Below are 22,996 nucleotides of genomic sequence, written 5' to 3'. Positions count from 1 at the left end.
GTAGTATGTGATGTGCCAATGAATCATACTCCTTAAAAAAAAAAAAAAAAAGAAAATTAAATTATAAGTATTTTATATATGTTAAAATATATATATTATATATGTTAATTAAAATAACATGTTGAAGATTTTTGCACAAGTATGTGAACAGACTGAAATTAACTGGCTTTGAAGTGCAGATACTTATGCACTGTAGGTGGGGCAGCATATCATGTAGTTAGAGAGTTCATCTTCAGGAGGTGTGTGTGTGTGTGTGTTATTGCATGCGTACTCTGTGTTTTGTATGTTTTCTTGGTTAATAAAATGCTCCCTACGGAGGATCAAGCTCTGAAATAAGTCTCTTTTTCAGCATCTGTTTACCGCGTCCTGGCGGACCTAGACAAACTAAAAGGTCCAAACATTTACAATCATTCGAATCAGGTATAAACAGGAAATGTCAGATTACTCCATAAACTCACACACACTCACATCAGTGTGCTTTTATGGAGGGGAGTCTCTTACTGAAATGAGTCAAACACAGTGTATGCTTTGAAACATAATTTTGACTTCCTGCTAATTTGGGTCTTTATGGCAAGAAGGCATACCGCACGCACCTGTATGATTAAGAATACTCAGCGGAGAGCATTATGATCAAAAAGATACGATATGGCGGGGTACTTGAAACATCTGCCTGGGATGTAGCAATTTGGTCTTTTTATTCCCGGAAACTACATGGATGCTGAGTCACTGTAGAAACTTGGGGCATATTTTTATGATCAAGCATAATTTAATTCTGGTAACACTGTACGGTTCAAACTGACCAGGGAGAAACATGAGTCTAAAAAGGAGGACAAACGAAGAAGCCACACTCCTCTGTTCAAACATAGCATAAAACGCAAAACAACAAACTGCGAAATGTGTATCTCATATGGCTCAGTTATCCTAACAAGTGCAGACATCTTCTGCTATCATAGAAGGAGAGAGAGAGAGCAGTGAAACCAGAAGCAAACTCAGCAGGTCGTGGTATCAGTAGCTGTTTTCATTCTTTCAGCTCGTTCTTCATCTCCCACACCATTCACAGAAAAGATCCGGCATCAGAACAATCTGAAACTCTCACAGTGGACCCAAGACAAAGGCCAAATTTGGTTAGAGAGGAGATCAATACTTGAGATTACATGCAACTCTGCAATATTCTTTGGGCCTTTTGTGTTTTTAATTTGACAGGACATAAAGATCGATAAGAACAGCAACTAAAACTATAATAATAAAAAAACATGTTACTTGAAATAAAATAAATGGTAACAGATACAAATTTTTAAAAAAAATTTTAAAGTTTAAATATTTATAAAAGCTATAAAACTATAACCTCAATGATACAACAATAACATGGAGGCGACTGTGATACAGAAAAGAGTGCAGATTCTGAATTTGGATTCCAGAACTGTACGACAATGAAATGAATTCCTAATCAAGTATCTCTTGCTTGTTTTTTCAGTAATTTTTAAATGTGTAAAACATGCCATTTCGCTGTGCACTTTAGAAACTCCTAAAATAATGATTCTATACAGCTTTCTCGGCCTACAATTATCTCACCAGTCTGCCATTGGTCAGTCAAACAGATACTCACACTAATGTTGTGCTGCTAGAGCGCAACCTACCAGAGATGTACTAGTTGTATCTGCACTTATTATAGAGCGCAATGGAGGACGAAGAATACACACAACAGTGGACAGCAATGCGGAGGTTTCATGTTCTTTTAAGTCGCTAAAATATTGTGGAAAGCAAAAAAACACTGTATAATTTTATTTGCATCTGCATCCATTGTATTTTCGTGCTGTGTTTTACTTCCTTTTCCGGGTCAGAATGTCCCTACTTTTTGGTTTAGTTTCAGCAGTTTATAGTGTAAATTACAGCAAAATCAGATACGGGTCACTTTTAAAAGATGATGTAAGCGCTTGTCGTCAAAAAAAAATCGGATATAGTCAGAAAATCGGATTTGGGCATTCAAGATTCTGGCAGTGTAAATGCAGCCACTAAGATTCACTTAAGTGAGAACTATACATCTTTTCCAAGTTGAAGAACTATTTACATCTCACAAAGAATTGGTTATTTACACTGTGCCATATCATGGACCATAAACATGTCAGCATCACTTGGCCCTTTTGAGTGTAGTTTGGGCTCTTCCTCAATGCATCCTCTAAATGCTCTCATTTGTCTTGCACACCATCCAGTCAGTTTTCTTCACTCGTAGTAACATGGGAGGTGTTGAATTGATCTTTAGCCTCCTTGCAATTCTTTCTTATCATGTAGGACAACAGGTTAAGTACAATTATGAATATGCAACTTAGTACTATATTTAGCAAAATGCCTCCGTTTATAGTTATTTTTTCTAGCTGACTAATGAGCTAGCTTATGAATGTTTAATGGTTATTTTCTGAGGTATGTATTGCTACGTGACATTGTTTACAGACACACTGCTTTTCTGCACTTGGTACTTCGCACGTGTGTGCCGTCAAACTCTGGTCTCTTTGTTGAGATGAGGACTGTCTGAAAGTCTTTTTTCCATGAAAACTTTGATGTGCATGGTCTCAGTTTATTATGTCAACATAATAGATGTGATCGCAAAACAAGCAGGAAAAAAGGCATTACATGCAAATTTTTAATATATGTTTTGTGACGTACATTAAAAGTCACCAGTGGAGATCTCAGCAAAAAATATCACTCACAAATTAATAGTTTTTGGTTGCAAAAAAATGGTGACCAGTTTTAAGGTGCAGTCTGGAGGGGTCTCCTGCGTTACATAAAACTATGACTATTTTGCTAAAATGAAATAGCAAATAGCGCAAAGGAAGAATCTGGATTCAGTTTCTCTTGCCTCGGTCCTATTACAATCTTACACCAATATGCTTAATATATCAAAAACAATGTCTCAATCCAAGTTTTCATGTAAACTTTTATCAGGTAAAGATCATGTAGTTGTTGACTAATATTGGATTTTTCAGTGAATGATTCTTAAACTTTTCTATTCAGACTAACCTGAAAATTTTGCTTACACTCTTGGATGTTCCAGTGATGGGATGAAACCCTGTGTTGGTGCTTATTAGCGTGAGTGAGATGTGTTTTCAGGGCTGATGAGAGGGCTTGTGTTACAGTAGTTGTGTTCTGCTCTCTTAGTCCATCTGCTCAGTGGTGCAGAGTCAGCAGAGCCGTTTGATTGACACATGGAGAGCTGCTGTGGTGAGCACGCCGTGAGGAATCCAGCATTCCATGAAAGAGGACTCAAGAGGAACCAAGCTGTTCCGCTAAGATGTACTGTAACATAATACAATAATGCTTCGATTAACTTGATCATTCATCATTCTATTATATCAGCGGCGTCCAGCAGGCACAGACTTCGCCCACTTTAAAACATGATGCCAGGTAAGCTAAGGGAGGGGCCATGAGGGCTGTTGTCATGGAGATTGAGAGAGTGATGTTGTGTTTGATGGGCTGAGAGAGTACTGTTCAGGGACAGCAGGACAATTGCAGCACTTGAGCTGTATGCAAACCAACAAAATTCCCATGAGAACAGATAAGTGAAAAAACAACACCAGTTAAATAGCAAGAGTAAAACACAGCATCAAAATACGGGATGTTGTTTTTCATTTCTCATTAAACCACTTTTTAGTTGTCTCCTCCTTCTCTTTATTTCTTTAGCTCTGATGACCCCTCATCTTCATTAAAATTCCTGTTCCTTATCTAAACAACTAACATCAGTTCATTCAGACTTCACTGGAGCTCTGGCCAACATATTCCCGTAAACTCATCTCCTTTCTGTCCTTCTGAATATAACTTGGAATTTCAGTTATTTTCGAAATGCTCCATATGATCCTGAAATGACTGTAATGATTTAAGATTATTAAATGTGCTCTAAAAAATAACGTAAAAATTAAGTCCCACAACACACATTACAATATCTTGTCTGTCCCACACCCTGATTAATTGATATAACAGAAAAGAGACAGATAAAGTTATCTGAAGCAAACCACAGAGTACAATACAGAGTACAGAAAACAAAACAATATGTTAACCTGGATGCTGTACTGCATTAAACTTAGTAAACTTGTGTGTGTGTGAGTGTGTGTCCATTCCAGACTACACACACACACACACACACACACACACACACACACAACACAGAACACACACACACACACCCACACACACACAAAGTAACAATTACTAACAGTCATTATCACAGCAGAGCAAATTAACAAAAACAAACTCACAGATTGGATAAAAGATGTGTGAGTAGTCTTTGTCTTTCTCTAAAACACACCCCACACACCCACACACACACACACACACACACACACACACACACACACACACACACACACACACACAGACACACACACACACACACACACACACACACACACGACACTTACGAGAAGAGTCAAGATCATCATAAGAATTTATAAGGATGAGAACAATTAACATTAAGAGCAGAGGAATGAGACGAAATGAGGATATCCAATTGAGCACCCCTTGCTGAAAGATTTGGACAACACTGCTTATGAAACATTAAAAAACTAAGAAAAAAAGAAAAATAAAAAAAAACTGAAAAAAAAAGACAGACAAATAAGTGAACAAATTAACACACATAAAAAACAACTGACAAAAAAAACATGCAAGAAAACAAAAGTATGTGGTTGTAAAAAAAAGTACTGACAAAAGAAACCAAGAATAACAAAGAAATTAAAAAGACGAACTCTAAAAAGAAAAAAAGAACAAAAAAAGAAAAAAATAGAAATGAACAGATACTAAATGAAAAAAATTCAGGCACAAAGAGCAAAAAAAGATAAAGAAACTGATAAACAGACAAAAATGAAAATACCAGACAAATGAAAAAGAGTAAGTACTCAATATGAAACAGATGAATATATGAACAAACACAGAAAGAAATTTAAATTTAAAAAACAAACAAGCATAGAAACAAAGAGCCAAAAATCATTGAAAATAATTTATTAAAAATAAAACAATTAACTAAAAACAAAGAAATGTACGTAAAAATTAACAAAAAATTTGTGAACAAATAAACAACAACATCAAAAAAGAATGAACATACAAACAAATGAGTGAGCAAAATACTAAAAGTAAAAAAAAATAATAAAAAATAATAAAAAAATAATAATATAATGAATGAATGAAAAAAATGAAAAAATGAACAAAACATTATAACACACAACTATAACACATAAAGAAATAAAAAAACAAATCAACAACCAAAGAACTAAAGAAAAAGCAAAATGTAACTAAAGAGAAATATATTTTTTTAGGAAGATTTGAAGAATGTTAGAAAGAAAGAAAGAAAGAAAAAAACGAAGAGAAAAGAAAGAAAGAAAGAAGAAAAGATGTGGGCTTGCATGTGAAAAGTGTGTGTGTTGGACCCATTGCCCCCTCTCCAAACAGCTTCATAATTAGCGGTTGCGTGTTGGCCTCATTTGGGTTACTTTCATTCCTTTTATTTTCCCCTCTTTTCCATGGAAAACAACACACACACATGGCACTACTACTCATCTGTTCTCCCCTAAACGAGAGAGAATGAGGGAAATAAGAACTTGAGTCCCCTTTAGCCTCATGTGTAGGACAATACACATCTGAAGTTACGTTCTTCCCTCTGAATTTATTTTTCCCTCAGTCGCATCTTTCCGCATCCGGTTGTCACAAGTCTCTCAGGCGGGGAAAAGGCGCTTGGCTACGTCAGATATCAAAACCACACATAGAGTCAAATTTGTGTTTAGCCGGGAGCTACGCCACACATATGAAAAGCAAATTGATGTCAGACACGCTGAGCATGTGGCGCTTTAGACTCGTGCTCAGTGCTGACACATAGGCTTGCCTCAAATCCATGTTTACGACTGAAAACATCTCGAAATGGCACACAGTCTCTCTGAGCTGAGTCTAACTCTGAGAGACAAACACCACACGCTCAAACCACACAGGAAGAGCAAGAGTGTCTCTAATTACGGAGGTTAATTAGATAATGGATAAGTGAAAAGGAGGGAGGGGGTGAGATAGATATGCTGCATGAGAGAGATTCAAAGACAGAGGAAGAGAGACATTTATTTATATTTTTGGCATATGAAGTCACATTCCAGTTGTATAATTATAATTTATTTTAATCAATATTTGTTTCTAATAATAATAATAATAATTAATATAATTAATTTCCAGGTAGCATACAGTTATATCATGTTTTTAATAGTTCCATTTTTATTTTTTTAAAGTTGTATTTTCATTTATAATGCCATGGATTACCCACTAGGTACCTGTATGGCTCTTTACTAAATATATCTAGAATATTGCAGGTCATACTTACTTAATTTTTTTAAGTTCTTCATTTTAATAAATATTTAGACATGATTAAACACTAGATTTTTACACGAGAAATTTAAAAAGTTCATAACTTAGGCCTAATCCTTTTTTTAATAATACTCGCACAATTACACACAATGAATGCAAGCAAATACTGAATTTTTAAAAGCTTAAAATGGTGCTAAAAAAGGCATTAAACTGGATTCAACAAAATATTTTTATAGCCTTTATTTTTACATCATATACACATGAATTGATATTGAATCGAGATTGAAATCATCAAAATACATGCAGCCTTGGTGAACATATAAGACTTCTTTCAAAAACATTCTGAACAAACACAGTTTTTGTCAGGCCCATAAAACAGTAAATGAGTCACAGAGAGAGAGAGAGAGAGAGAGAGAGAGAGAGAGAGAGAGAGAGAGAGAGAGAGAGAGAGAGAGAGAGAGATGGCAGAGGATAAAAAATTGATCCCAGCTTTTAGGAGGAGTACATCAGGCAAGCATAACATGGAATGCACTTCTCTGCTCACTAACACAAGTGATGTTTTGAGGGATGCTGCACAGGGGCTCAGTGCAGACCAGCAGCGGAGAGAAGACATTTAAGTACTTCCAGACACATCAGCACAGAGCCTGAGGCCTCTCTACCTCCTCTGTGTCCTGCTGTCAATCAGTGTGTGTGTGTGTGTGTGTGTGTGATCAGCACAGAGAAGATGAGTGGGAGGAGTGAAGCTGAGGGCTAGTGCCAAAAAATAGAGATGCTATTAGTTACTTCAAATAAAGTTCCTATTCTCTTTAAAGCCAATTCAAATTTTGGACTTATACATCACATGAAAGCTGAATAAATAAGATTTGTAATTGAGACTTATTATTTGGATGAGATATGAATATTTGAGATTTTTGGATTTGATGGTGCAAAAAAAAAAAAAAAAAAAAAAATCTAAATATAGAAAAAAAAGAAAGAAAAAAAAATCGCCTTTAAAGTTGTCCAAATGAAGTTCTTAGCAGTGCATATTACTGATCAAAAATTTACGTTTTCATATATTTACTGTAGGAAATTTACAAAATATCTTCATGGAACATGATCTTTATTTAATATCCTAATGATTTTTGGCATAAAAGAAAAATCAATAACTTTGACCCATACAATGTATTTTTGGCTATTGCTACAAATATACCCCAGCAACTTCTTTAGGGCAGATGAGTCTTCTCTCAGCTTCAAATGAATGCAGTCCAAATGTAAGTGTAAACAAAGGCCGAAACGAAAGAGAAACAACATGATTATGGCGTGCATTCTCCAGCTCTCACGTTTCTCCAGAACCATGAGAGCCACGTCAAGCTGAAAACCAGACACCGTTACTGTTAATCAAAACGCACAATGTAAGCAGCACTGCTGGTGCAGCAAAACTGAAACAGATGCACACAAACGTGGAAAGAAACAATTCACTCAAAGTGAAAATTCAATCATCATTTACTCACCCTCATGATGCCTGTATGAACACAAAAGGATAAAATTATGGATAATATTCATGATGATGTTAGTCAATGAAACCAAACGCAACAAGTTCTTTAACCCAATCGAATGTGGGTATCAATACCACAAGTTTCTATTTCTATTTGGCGTACTTTTTATACGCACAAATTGACTTTGGCGTGAATATGATATGCAATGGTTAGGATTAGGGGTGTGGGGTAGGTGCGTATATATGTACGCCAAAACTGCATATCATATGCACGCCATGACATTGCATATCATAAGCATGCGAACACTGCATATTATATGCATGCCAAAACACATGCGTATCACATGCACACCAAAGTCAATTTCTGCTCAAGAAACATTTATATCATATCAACGCTGAAAACTGTTGTGCGTATGATATTTTTGTGCAAACTGTGATAAATTTTTTTAGTATTCTTTGGTTTTCATGCTTTAAAGTTGACAACTGAACCAAAGATTATAAAAAAATAAAATCAAGAGTTAAAATTAAATTATGATCTTTTCCCCCCGTTAAAATGTTACCTGACAATGTTTTTTAAATTAGCCAAACAACTAAAAAATTTCCAGTTAGTGCAACTTCTGGTGAAGTTAAGTTAGAATTTACATTTCAGTCTGTTCTTCAGTGTAATCATAGGGCTTCTTAACACTTAGAATATAGCGTTGTATATGGACAACATTTATGGTTGCTTCTATGTTCATGTTAGAGCCCTAAATACAAAACATCAGCTTTGAAAACTCTTCAGATATCTAATGTGTTCCATGAATAAAACAATCATTCAGGTTCGGAACGATATGAGGGTAAAATGATGAAAGAATATTAATTTTGGGTGAACTATTCCCTGCAAGATTTAAACGCACAAATCAAAAAACAACTTCAGACATCTGGACCCCTGGAGCTGTTTCATTTAGCTGGTATCTGACTTAAAAGCGCAGTGCCTTGAACTATTCAGAATTAATTACATTACTCAACCACTGCAGGGCCAATCAAGAGTGCAGAAAGAACTACAACCACCAAGGAGAAAATTCCCAGGATGTTCAGAATTCTGGCTAAGCTATGCGATGAGAAAAATTGAATCTGTGTCTTATTGACCACAACTGACCCTGGACAACCCATTACCATGGCAAACAATCCAATATCTCTCACACACACAGCCTAAGGCTTGAGAGGAACAGGAGGCAGGACAAAGGAGGACTGTGTTTGAAGGTGATATATTACTGAAGGTGGATGTCATAATTTGAATCTGGGAAATAAAAAAAATGTGTGTGTGTGTGTAAGAGTGTGAAACCAGCTGTATATTAGAGCTCTCTGTTGGCACTGGCTAACTGCTCTCGGCTCGGTGAAAGCGCTGCATTGTGGGGGATTTCCAAAAGTCAGCAGCGTCCGACTGGAGCTCCAGAGTACACTCAATTCAGGCTGACGCCAGCTTGTCCGCAGACGCACACGCAAAGGTGAAAAGACACAGACCACCTTGACATTCAGACACACCGACATTGTGGCGGTACAGATTGACACACACACTCATACAGCTGTCAGTGACTCTGTCTACAAAACCAAAACACTGACCTGATTCACCATTCAGCATGTTTTCACACCTCAGCCAAAAATGCATACACACATAGCGTATACAGAGCATATGTCTGATCCTTGCGCTATACCTCAATGCTGCATTCAGTAAGACTTACATACTGAGATTATGCATTATACATACAGGTTTCATAGAATAAGTTACCAAAGGTTTCAAAGGTTACATCAGTAGTCCTGTACTGTAGTGCTCCATAAACTAAGTATATATTTGTCAGAACTCTATATACATCTGAATAATGGACATTCAAGGCTGTTAAGTGTGTTTGAGAAAAAACTTTTCTGATCAGTTCTTGGTTTGGTACTGTACCTTGTGGGAGATGTGAGGCCCAGAGAGCTGTCAGCACATTCACTGCAGAGATGATGGACTCTCTCATACAGCTGGACGCAGTCTGACAGCCAATGAGTGCTAAGAAACAGTGACAGACTGATGTTGACCAGGCCTGTATATATATAAAAATGTATTCCTGTGATGCAAAACTGAATTTTCAGCATCATTACACCAGTCTTCAGTGTCACATGAGCTCATTCTAATATGATGATTTATTATCAATAATGGAAACAGTTGTGCTTAATATTTTTTTGGAACCTGTTATATTTTTTTTTGTGTTATTTGATGTTTAATTTTGTGGAAAGAACAGCATTTACTAAAAATAGAAATCTTTTGTAATAATATACACTACCGTTCAAAAGTTTGGTTCTTTTCTTCTGAAAGAAATGAATACTTTTATTTAGCAAGGATGTGTTAAATTGATAAAAAGTACTAAAGTACCTAACTATTAATAAGCAGGAAATTAGGAGTTTATTAAGACAAAAGTCATAGATAATAGTTAGTTAATCGTGAGAATTGGCTCCCAAACTAAAGTTTATGACCGAAATGTTTCTTGAGCACCAAATCAGCATTTAATTATTTCTGAAGGATTATTTGACATTGAAGTAGTGACTGCTGAAAATTCAGCTTAGCCATCACAGGAATAAATTAAATGTCAAAATATATTCAAATAGAGAACAGTTAAGTTGTAATAATATTTCACAATATTACTTACTTTTTTATATATAAATAAATGCAGCCTTGGTGAGCATAAGGGACTTATTTCAAGAAAACATTCAAAAATTCTACCAATCCTATATGAATTCTGAGATTAATGACACAAATGTATTATTTATAAAAAATAAAAAACAGTGAAGAATCTTTTTCTTTTAAGTCCTTACTAGTTTTAAGTTTTTCAGAAATCCTATTTAAAAGTCTAGTGTATTTATGTCCTGGTTTAAATGAAATGAGAAAAGAAAAAGTCTCAGACTTTACGATCCAAAATATTTTCAGCAATCACTAAAAAATATACTGGTTGACCACTGAGAAGAGATTTATGTCCCAGATAGTCTAAACTGTAAAAATATGGAATATGTTTCCGAGAACTTGATGAAGAAAATGAAATTAGGAGACCTAGATCTGAATGTCTTTCCTAGATCTGAATCTTTAGCTTTTTCTTTGATCGCTGATTTATCTGACACATAAGGACTGTTTCAAACACTTTCTTCAATCAGCTGTGTTGTATTAGCAGGCACATAAGGCTTTTACATACACAAAAAGACTGCCATATATGCTCAGGTCATATGCAAAGACACTGAGAAACAAATCCATGCAGGATGTTACTTCACAAACACAGCTGTGAGAGGAGGTCAGGTGTGTATGGAGGACGTTAGCCGCGTTAGTGTGAATCTTTATTTGTGGGGTTTTATATATGAAGTCAGTGTGTGGTCAGTTGATATATGTTGTGTTCGTGTGCGTGTATATTTATATGTAAATGTATATGTGAGTGTGGGCGTTTTTACACTGGAGGGTGAGATGGAGTATGACAGACACTGGAACTTCCTGTGAAGAGTAAACGGATTGTGTCTTGTTTCCGGCAGTAATCCATATGCCCTAAACACAGGAAGGCAGACGGGCTAAACAAGTCATATCACACACACTAAAGCACTGGCTGGACTCCAGCCAGAACTCTTCTCTCATGTGTTTTCTCCTGTCAGAGTCCTATATGATGTGCTCTATCTATCAAACTCTTGAACACAAATACTGTTCGTACATTATGAGGTGCTGTCATCCTAGATGAAAACATGAAGATCGATCAATAGCTCACTGCCTTTTATAGTGCACTAAAAAAATCAAGAATCAGAATGTATATATATTAAATAATGGTCAAGAAATAAGCTCTTCATCAAATGCAGTATATACTTGGACAGTATGAGAGCTCAGACACAGCTAGAGATTGCAGACAGATAAGATAAGAGAGATGAGAGGAAACAGAGAAGGAAATCAACAGATGAATGATCAAAGCAGCAGAGAGATGAAACGATTCAAATTAAAACATTAGAGTGACAGATTTACAAAGAAAGCTAGAAAGACTGTAACTCTTGCAAGCTGGGACCGGCTCCAGGGCACATGTGGAGGGGTGGATGAAGGGGTCTACAGAGATGTTTTTTAGGGATCAGTGAGGACTGTCAGACTGGGCAGCAGGAAAAACAAGGATGTTTGGACACCGGGTCAAAAAACGAATATGCTCGCACCCACGCACACATGAGCTAGATGCACATTCATACTGAAATAACGCCACGCGGTTTACTCCCACAGCGATCACGCATGTGTATGGGGGAGGCCCAAACAAGCTTGTTGTGTTAGTGAGGTCAGAAAGCCAAGAAACTGTCCAGAGAGTGTCTCTGGGTGTGTGTTAGTCTGCTTACAGTTAGATATTATCCAGGACGAGGCAGTGGGCTCCAGGCAGAGGGGAGAGGGTTGACCTGAGGGTGGGTTACGGGTTCAGAGGTCAAAGGTGAAGCACCAAAACTTTGTCTTTGTGCATGTTAAAGATGGCCTGGAGCCACTGATGCAGTTTAACAGCGTGCGCAAATGTGCATTATCCATCTCTTTTCAAAGACAAAAAGAGACACAGAAAAGATGCCTTTGGCTCCTGATGTGACAGTACAAAGAATTAGTTTGGTCTGTGGATGTAATGTAATGAAAAATTGAATGAGAAACAACAGTTTCTACGATAATGTTTTATAAAAAGATTTAAATTTAATGACCATAGAATAAAAGGTAATAACATATTTTCTTTGCAGCTTGATTACAGAGAGCTTCAATTTCTTAATCATTAATTTTAAAAACATCATATGACTTTGTTGGATGCACCACATTACTTTGATTTGGTGGGCAAAGGCATTTCAAATATTGAAAATATTTTAACAAAATACTCTTTTATTCTAAGAAACAATATTGCAAGATTTTCAGATATTTAAATTGACAAATTACATGTACTACACTGAAGAGGTAATCAAGTCATTATACGTATGAATTATATTTTTTTATGTATTGTTTTTATTAATTAGTAGATCTGGACCAATAAAATTGTCATGTCATTGAACCACCTTTATTCTCTTGGTGAAATGTCTGAAATCATATACTGTTAAAACAATTTTCATGTATATTTGGCTATCAGTATATGTGTTTGTGTGTGTGTGTTATTCTCTTGGTGAAATGTCTGAAATATATATATATATATATATATAATATATATATATATTTTTTTTTTTTTTTTTTTTTTTTTTTTGCAAGAAATCCAATCCTAAAATGTTTTAAACTTCACATAATCATTTTTTACTAGCCATTCAATAATCCAATGACTTAAATACTTCATTTTTTTTAAGCCTGCCATTAGTGTTTTTTTTTATGCATATAGAGTCAAAATGAATAACTCAAAATAGTAACACATTATAAATATAGGTAGGTGAGCCACATAAGCCATCATAAAATAGCAAATATATGCACAGCTGCATTTGTGACTGCAGAGACTCTATACCAGTTGGTTTATTTTAACATTGATAGCATACTGTCATACCACCCAGTCCTAGGCTACATATTGAGTATGACCAGAAAGAGAAGGTTTAGAAAAGAAAGAAAGAGATCAGAGCTGAAGCCTTTGTGGAGTTCCGATAAGTAAACAGGATTCAAGCTGAGCTCAAGCAGAATGATTTCCTGATAGTGTGTGGGGTGAAAGAAGTCAAAGGTCATAGGTCCACTACGACGGTATTAAGAGCACATTTACCACAAAATTAATCAAATCTTCAGTCAGCCACTCACACCACTGCCCTTTGAAGGACCTCGATACCACAGACCATCTGAAAACATCTTACAATACATACATATAGATAACACATGCATCACTATTACTATAACTCACACTTATGGGTCTTTTACATCCATCTCAGGTAATCTGATCACAAGTGGTCAGACAAGACAGATAGTTGTTTACAGTTGCTAGTAACATGCGTCTCTTGTGATCAGATTTCCAGGGGTCTTTGATTTTGTTACTACATACATCACTTGTCAGTGTGCCTGTGTGTTGTTAAAGTAGTGCTGGGTAGCAAATCGCCACTCACAATATCAACAACAAACGTTTAAGTAATTTTTGATTTTTAGCCTACATCTAGATGATCAAGTGCGTGTTGCTAAAAAGCCATATTCTGTGTTTCTGTATGAACGACAGATGCAATTTTTATCTACTTCACATTCAAGAACATGTGATGCTTGTAGTGCTTTCAGCATCTGCTCTCTCACTATTTGAGGACACTTCAAATAAACTTCATTTCGAGAGATGCACTGAGAGTTCACTTCACAAGCATTTCACCATGTCATTATTTCATTTGATAAAAAACATCATTAAATGCACACTGAAAAGCAAAGGTCTTCATGACAAACCACCTAAATAAAAGTTACTTTAAACTTAGAATTATGACTTTTAGTAAAATAGTAAAATGTACTTTTTAGTAGTAATAAAAATAATACTACAATTTATTACAACATTTATTATAATTATTATTATTTTCTCAAGAAATATCATATAACCAATATATTTTTTCATTCTTGTTTTAATTCATGCATGTTACAATTTCTTTTGTGCAGCAACTTATTTGACAAAAATGTTTTGTTGTAAATTAATTCTTATATTTTTACTGGATAGATTGATTAGATAAAAAGACTGATTACATTTTCAGAATTAATTTTATTAGATAACATTTTTGATAATAAATTTGCATGAAATCATAAAACATACCTGTTACAAGTAATGTACGTAATATATTGTAATAAATATCAACAGTGAATTATACAGAAAAAAAATATTGTGATAATATTTTTGGCCACTTCGTCTTGCACCATGGTGACACCATTCAAATTCCCTTCAATTAATGTAAAACTCTACTTAAATAATATGATCCCATTAAATAACTTCAGTGCTTTTTTACCTAATAGCATGACTGACACCATAATGGGAGGGTTTTGAGAAAAATGACATTTAGTATGAATCTAATTACACACTCTGTATGCTGGTCTGTGAGGTAACGGGAATGGGTGAACGAGAGTACTTGTTGACAGCTCTTCTTGACCACAACACCCTCTACAGCAAACACACTCTCACATACACACATTCCCCTGCCAGGGCTGCACACCAGCCGTACCAGACTCAAGGGCATGATGCCCACCTTTCCTCAGCTTTGTGTCAGCTTATTAACTCTAAGCTGCTCTCTAAAACCATTTTAGTGGGAAAGCAGAAGCCAAAGAAACCCAACCTGTCAAAACTTACAGCCATAGTCAAAACAAATCAGTGCATTACTGTCATTAACTACAGCCAAGCCCACAGCTTTAGCAAGGAATAAAATAAAATAAATAAATAAAATAAAATTGAAATAAAATAAACACTAATAAATACGTACCATAAGACCTTTATCCTTCAAAATAAAATAAATCCAATATGGCTACCAAGGGTAAAAATAGATTAAAAATAGATTATTGTAACCAATATTTGTTTACTATTTATTAAATAGATTATTATAACTAATATTTGTTTGCTTTATATTTTTATTCTTATTAGAGAATCATGCTATAAGCTAACCAACATGCTAAAATCAATCTTTGTTAAAATCAACTGTGAGGAGCACTGTTTTTGTTTGTTTGTTGCTGGCAATGTAGAGTGCTCCAAATCTGTCATTTATGAGCTTCCATGATGGTTGGGATCATGCTATCTATGTAGGAAGTAGACAGCTCACGAGTTTTGGGAACAGAGCTACAGACTCAATGCAGTAGGGTGAGGCCTGGCTGGATGGGCGCCTTTATTAACAATATGCAGCTTTCCCGTACTGTGCCCCAGGAGGGTGAGAGAGGTAACCACAGACCTGAAGAATGAGCCCGTCTCATGCCAGTATTTTCAATAACACAATTTCAGTCTCTGGTTTCAGAAATCCAGCATGCAAATATCAGAGAGGGGGGAAAAAAACATCAAATGGAAAATAAATTGAAATATAATAAACAAGGGGAGAGAGGAAGAAAAAAAAATCAGAGATCCTGTTACGGCCAATGTTCAGAGTGCTAGCATAATTTTTCTCAAGGCTGAATGCAGATATTTGATGTCCCAGAGAGAGCCTTATAATTAATGAATATTGACTTTTAGAGGCACATGCACACACGCACACACACACACACACAGACACACACACAGACACACACACACACACACACACACACAGAGTGGGTAACATTAACACAAACACACACACACACAGAGAGAGAGGGGGTAACATTAACACAATCATGCTTTTCTCTTTAAATCTTATTATTTTTTGTAATGTGACCACAGGTTAAATTTCATCTCCTTTTTTAAACTTTTCCAGTTAATTTAAACAGAAACCTGAGAGTTTCGCCAAAATTTTAAATTCTATTCTTTTACCCATTTATCTAAAATTCATTTACTCATGTCATTCCAAATGTGTATGGCTTTCATTCTTCTGTGGAACACACACGAAAAAGGTGTGAATCAAAAGTGATTTAATTTGTCAATGAAATCCAATGTTTTTCTGATCCCATTGACTTTACAAAATATCTTTTGTGTTCTTCAGAAGACAGAAAGCCAAGTTTTAAATGACATGAGGGCGATGACCAAATTTAAATTTTTTGGATGAACTAACCCTTTAATAAAAGCAGAAATGGAGCATGCTTAAGGTAGTGCTGTTCTTTTTATATAGCTTGGTTGCAACCAAGTGATTAGCATAATGTTCAACATGCTAGTAAACACCTTTTCCCTCTTTTTCCCCCAGAGCAATGATGATCACTGGAGAGCTGAAGGTTTATAAGCTTGTGTGCTGATTGCTGTTTAGCTGTTTGGCGGTTTGGCTGATGCAGCCGCTCTGGCCTGCTTCTGCTTCATGTTTTTGCTGATTTTTTTTAATGAGTTCCTATGGGCTGAGCTTTCCCGCTGATCTCTTTACAGCCACAGGAACCAGAAACTCCATCAAAAACAGTCTGTGAAAACTAATAACAGACTAGTGAGATATTAGTCTGGAACACTCTTTTCTACAAGTTCTAGAGTGGTTAAGATATTTTAAGAAGTTCAACCCTCTAATAAATTATTATTATTATTATTTTTTAAATCTCTCTGAATACTTCATTTAGCTTTTTCTCCTCTCTTGGCTCGTTGTTTTCCACATTTCCTATTAAGGTCTCTGTCCTTTCTCTCTATCCACGTCTCCCTCACTCCTTCCGTCCTCTGCATATTTGACCCTTGACCTGTGATGTGATGCACACGCGTGTATCCTCCTCAGACGGCCTCAACGAAAGCATTTCCTTTTCACTTTTGCATCCTCAGAGAGCTAAACACCCACTGAAGTACTCCGATCCAAGCTGCCTCACAACTCCACTGATGCTTAAAGAATCTCTCTGTTTTTTTCCCAAAGCCAAACACAGGGTGTTTACTCAGAGCTGTGGCCAGTTAGGCTGTTTAGACTGTTTACTCACTCACTCACTGCACCTGCAGACACCAGAGTAAACTACAGAGAGTACAGAACTAACAGCAGTACACAACCACCAAGTTAAAAGTGACCAGTACACATTACATTAAGATGAAAGACATTAAAAAGGATATACATAGCTCTTGATAATCAATTAATCAAGATCTAACAATAATATCTCTACTGTGTGTCTGAAACAAACCTCTGTTCATCAGGCCTGTAAAGTTTCTTAGAATCTAACAAAGACAGACAAACTGTTGGTTAGCTGATTGGTTAGCTGAATGGATGAGTGGATGGATCTGTAGATGGATGTGGATGGATGCATGAATGAACGAATCAGCAGATGGATGAGCGGGTGGATTGATAGACTGATGAGTGGATGGATATGTAGATGGATGGATGGATTTTAGTTGGATTATTTGGAGGGATGGATGGATGGAGGACAGATAGATCATTGGATAGATGTAGTTAGATAAATGGATGGATGGATAGATGGACAGATGGACAGATGAATGAGTGGATGAATTGGTAGATGAATGAATGAATGGATCTGTAGATGGATGAGTGGTTGGCTGAATGGATGTATAGATAGGTTTAGTTGGAGGGTTGAATGGAGGGATGGGTGGATGGACAGATGGATGGAGGACTGATTGACATATACTGTAGGTGTAGTTAGATGAATGAACATATGGATGAATGGGTATGTGTTGGTGGATTGGTGTTTAGTTGGATGGATCGATAGGTTTAGATAGACAGATGGATGAATAAGTGGATGGATGGACCATTGGATAGACGAATGGATAAAAATGGGATGATTGGGATAAATGAATGTATGAATAAAAACTGTGAATGAATTAATTAAATAATGGATGGATGGGCAAAATAATGGATGGTTCAGTGTATGGAGGGATGCCAGACTATAAGGACTAATAACAGAATATATATTCTAGAGTACAGTGTGATATAACTGGGGAAGAACTGCTAGATACACTCCTGTGAAATCTATTAAAAGTCCAGGAGCTTTACATAATTATGCATAACTGCATAACTAGTTTAAAATGACTTCCGGTGATGATCTGAAATTCAAGGTGCTGTTTCAGCAAATATAGATTGACCTGTCAAGCCATGAACACTTGAAAAGTATGCACTAGACAAAGAAAAGACAATGAAGGAGAGACCTACAGAAATCACTTAATCTTTAACTCTCAAAATAGAGATATGAAGCATACTGCATTCAGGATGTCATTAATCAAACTCTATAGCCTGTTATTGACAGATCAGTGAGCTGTGTGATTGGCTAACCTGCAGGAGGAGTCTCTCAAAGGCAAGGCAGGCGTCCCAGCACGGGAGGGCGGGATGACGGAGAGCTTGAGCAGCAGCCAGTCCCAGCTGTAGGACCCCACTGTGACTTTCCAGAGCCCCCCAACTGTCCCGAAACAACTGCACATATGAACAAAGCTGTTCGGCTGTAACTCGCCCTGAGAAAGAAAGAGAGAAACATAAGCATCTTATTTAAGCTGTCTTGATTCAACAGTTACACAAAAAAAAATTCTGTCATTCTGAATTCAGTTTACTTTCGATTGTATCTATGGTGTCAAACAAAACTTCAAAAACTGTTTGAACTCCAGAAAAAAAAAAAAGTACTTCAGTCCCCATCAATGCAAATACATAAATTCACTGGGCACACACACACTGTGGTAAAGGAGTGTAAACACACAAGTCATCCTGTAGAACAGTCTCTTCAGTGTGTTATGAACTCACAAATGCTTGACACTACAGATAATCATAGTATTATTACTAATAAGTAACTCAACATAACTCAACGTACGTGTACAAGTTTATTTGTGAATGTATGCGTATTATGTAGTGCTAAGTAAAACCATGTTTCTATGTGAAACTTCAAAGAATATATAGGAATTCCCAAATTGTGAAGGAATCATTCTTTTGATTTAGTTATTTTTCATGATGTGCTCAAAATGATTCACAACTAAAGCACAAAATGCCTTAGGAGAAACTCTGGGAACTTTTTTACTCTGGGAGTAAATACTTCAAAAATAAAATAAAATAAATAAATATAAAATAAAAAATAAAATCAGTGAATCGTTCTTTTGAATCAGTTCAATATAACTGATACACTAGAATGATTTGATCTTTCTAATGCTATGCAAAGTAAGAATATAGTGAGTTTTAATTAAACAGAATAGTACATAAACAGGCACACTGCTGGAGATAGGGGAGAGAATTTTTATCTTCATAAAATGACCGCTATGTGGTTTGGTGGTGCATTTGAACAGCAGTGTGTTATGTTATTTTAAACCACAACACACATGCTTCAGTTCCTCCATGTGTGTTGAGATTGAGTGTTTGGAAGGATTATGGATCTAAAGGTCACACTGCTTGGTATCCTCATGTATGACATACAAGCCAAAAATATAAGTGTATGTAGGCGGTTTGTTTCTCCCACTCAGAGTGTTCGTATTTGGTCAGCCTCTACTAAGCTCATTTATTACGTTTTCATGGTTCAGCCAAAAACACTCCTACACAGAAACACATCCTCACTGACCCTGGAGTTCCCTGAAGGGGGCTTGCAAAGACAGAGAGAGAGATGGTGACAGGGAAAGAAAGGGATTTCATGTAGTCCAGCACTTTACTCCATATTGGCCTCTTTAACCAATTGGTTACCCTTTTAGCTGATAAACATAAATTTGCTTTTAAATGAACACATTTTTCCACATCCAATTAGTTTGATACGATAAAAAAATGTATATATACACCTGTACAAATTCTGTACTATTATAATTCATGCTCAAATTTCGGAAGATAAAAGATTCAAACACAGAAAAATAAGGGGTGGGTGGGGGCGGGGAGCATTTCGTCTGAGGGACGCAGAGAGTCTGAGGGTGAGGGTGGGGGGGGGGGTTCACATGAACTCATAGAGTCACATCGCTATGTTGATGCTATGAACCAGCACCAGATGTGGGAGTATATCCTGTGCACCAATGCAGCCAATGTTTGCTTTAGTCCACCCAACTGCACATGCACACACAAAAGAGACAGAAAGAGCACAAACAGAATGCAAGTTGGCTTGAAAATCACTAGAACAAGCCTCACATCCAACAGTAACAATCAGGCAGACATCCAGAGGGTGGTTATGCGATAGATTGAGACTGAATCATTGGCGGGCTGAGTACAGAGCCCTGTGATTCTCCATGAAGTTTATTTTCTTATCCTCTTAAGACCCGAGAAAAAAGTTTTAGGAAAAAAATAGTTTTTTCCATGTCTTTACATTGTTTAGAGCATTAAAAATAATGTAAATATATATATATATATATATATAATATATATATATATATATATATATATATATATTATATATATATATATATATATATATAATTTTTAAAGTTATTTCATTCATAAATTATGCTATGTCCTCGGTAGAGGACATCGGGACTCAATTTCTTGAAAAAAAAAAAAAATTAAAGACATGAATGAACAAGCATAGGCAAAAAATGCATAGGCGAAAACAACTGATTTTTAATTTTTAGTTTTAAAATTTTTTTTTTTTTTTTACCAAACTTTGTATAAAGATGATTCTCAACTATGTTATAACAGAATGATTTAATATACCATTTTTCTTTCTGTAAAATGTGTGTAAAATGACCATAAACGGGTTTTCTCATTATATACAATGTATCTATAAACTAAATCTAATTTGCATATTAATGTGCTTTTGGGGCAACATGTAATGAAAAAAGAAGTGTAATAATGGGAGTAATAATTGACAAGATTTCCATAATAATATATAATATTTCATAGAATATTGAAATATAATTTCTCTCCCTATTAATTTGTTATGTCTCCAAAAATGCATAACAAAAATGCTTTTAGTATGAGGACATGTATGAAATCAATGTCCTTTTTCGAAACAGAAAGTTATATTTTGATTTGAAAGCCCATAACATTTTCCTGAGATGTTGATTTATGATTGTTGATTTATCATATTTCCATAAGTGTGTCACTAAATTAATTTCAGACATTTTTGATGACCAAGGAGAGGGAGTGGTCATGGTGAAACCATTTCGTATCTCTGAAAAGCCCTGAATGAGCTCTGTACTGGACATCCATATTTAAAACTGTGGCATTAACAGTTTAGAGAAATTCACAAAAATATAATGTCCTCATATGAGGCCGCAGGGTCTTAAGGGGTTAAGATGACAGATTCACAAGATGTTTCCAACCCCCATTACAGACTAAATTTCACAAACATACCATTCAGTGGTATTTTGTAACAATGTCTCTTGAGAAACCCTTTCTGCATATTTTATTTAAAATGAGAAAGCAATGAAACCACAAATGTTAGTGGGGCATCAGGGAGTAGAATTAGGACATGGACACAAGACTACGTTCTTGCAGATAAAAGTCAAACTCTAGTTGGGGGTGAGGAGGAAAACTGACCTGCAAAACTGCAGTAAAATCTGGATGTGCAAGTCTGGAGATGGTTTAGTTTATGGGTCAAGAACCTTTTTCCAACTACTGCAAACTAATTGGCTAAAAATCTATGTAGGGCAGAGAGCAGATGCATATGAAAACTGTTTGACAAGTGGCAAAATGAAAAAGACAGTCAAGCTACTCCAAAAAGGCAGAACCACTAACCCCATAAAGCCTTTTTCTCAATAATGAACACTTCGCCAGCTCATTTGTATGCAATGAATCAGGGGAAATGTAGTCCTCTAATGTCTACTGTATGGCCACATTCCTTGAGTGGTTGGGTTAGGGAAAATGGTGGCACTGTCTAGAAAGACCAGTCGGATTTTGCCAGCTCATAAAATTATGCTGAGAAAATGGATTTTGTTCCAGAAATATCCAAAGACTGAAACGGGCTATTATAGATTGAGTCAGCTTTAGAAAGCTCTAACAAAATACCCAAGAATCACTCAGCATAATTCGTTGGGCACAGATTTACCAGGAAAAAAGAGAGAGAGTGAGTTCCAAGCAGACCAAAAGCTGGAAGAGAAATAAGAGAGACACGGAGCACTAACCATAACATGACCATGAAACAAGGGCTGAACATACACAAATACACACAGGGAAGCAATGACCCAAAGTATGCACATGCAGACAAGCAAACTCACGTTCACACAGCAAAAAGAAGACCACCTAACTTTGCATACAGTACATGCAAAAATGAAGATCACCAGAGCACATACTCATTTTTTATGACACCGCCCATCTGAATAATGCATTTGATGCTACAAGATGAAGCAAAACAAAATCTATAACAGCTGTGACTGCATTGCATAGAAAAATACAGTGTGTGTGTGTGTGTGTATGTGTGTGTGCAGCTTGTTCTGTTTGATACGCAGTATGATTGTTCTGGCACTGTAAAAGTTCTGTTGGCTTGAAGATCAGGAAATAACTGATCCAGTGAAAAATATTGGCTGAAGTTTCTGTACTGTAAGAGTGCATGTGCTTTGGAAGAACAGCCCTGTGTGTTGTTGAATCAGAACTGTTTAGCAATACAAACCCTCTGGCATCATAATATTCTCTTACTCTCCTAAACAAACCCACATTGACAGATGTGCATGTTGTCACATTAACCAGAAGGGCACTCGCTTTATAGGATTTTACTGTTAAATTTACAAACAAACACGCAGAAACAGCAAAAATGGTTGTCTTGTTTGCATATTTAAGAACATAACTGAGATGACCGGCAATGAGTGTGTGAGTCAGTTTAGAGAT

At 36.0% G+C, this 22,996-nt stretch overlaps 1 pseudogene; it reads right to left on the bottom strand.

Annotated features, from left to right (window-relative positions):
• Positions 1–22,996, bottom strand: part of LOC109113153 — a 108,422-nt pseudogene that overhangs the window by 66,716 nt on the left and 18,710 nt on the right.

Source organism: Cyprinus carpio, unplaced genomic scaffold (genome assembly GCF_018340385.1).
Source record: "Cyprinus carpio isolate SPL01 unplaced genomic scaffold, ASM1834038v1 S000006753, whole genome shotgun sequence".
Taxonomy (NCBI): domain Eukaryota; kingdom Metazoa; phylum Chordata; class Actinopteri; order Cypriniformes; family Cyprinidae; genus Cyprinus; species Cyprinus carpio.
The sequence above is the reverse complement of the archived record's forward strand: the minus strand, read 5'-3'. Positions and strand labels throughout refer to the sequence as shown.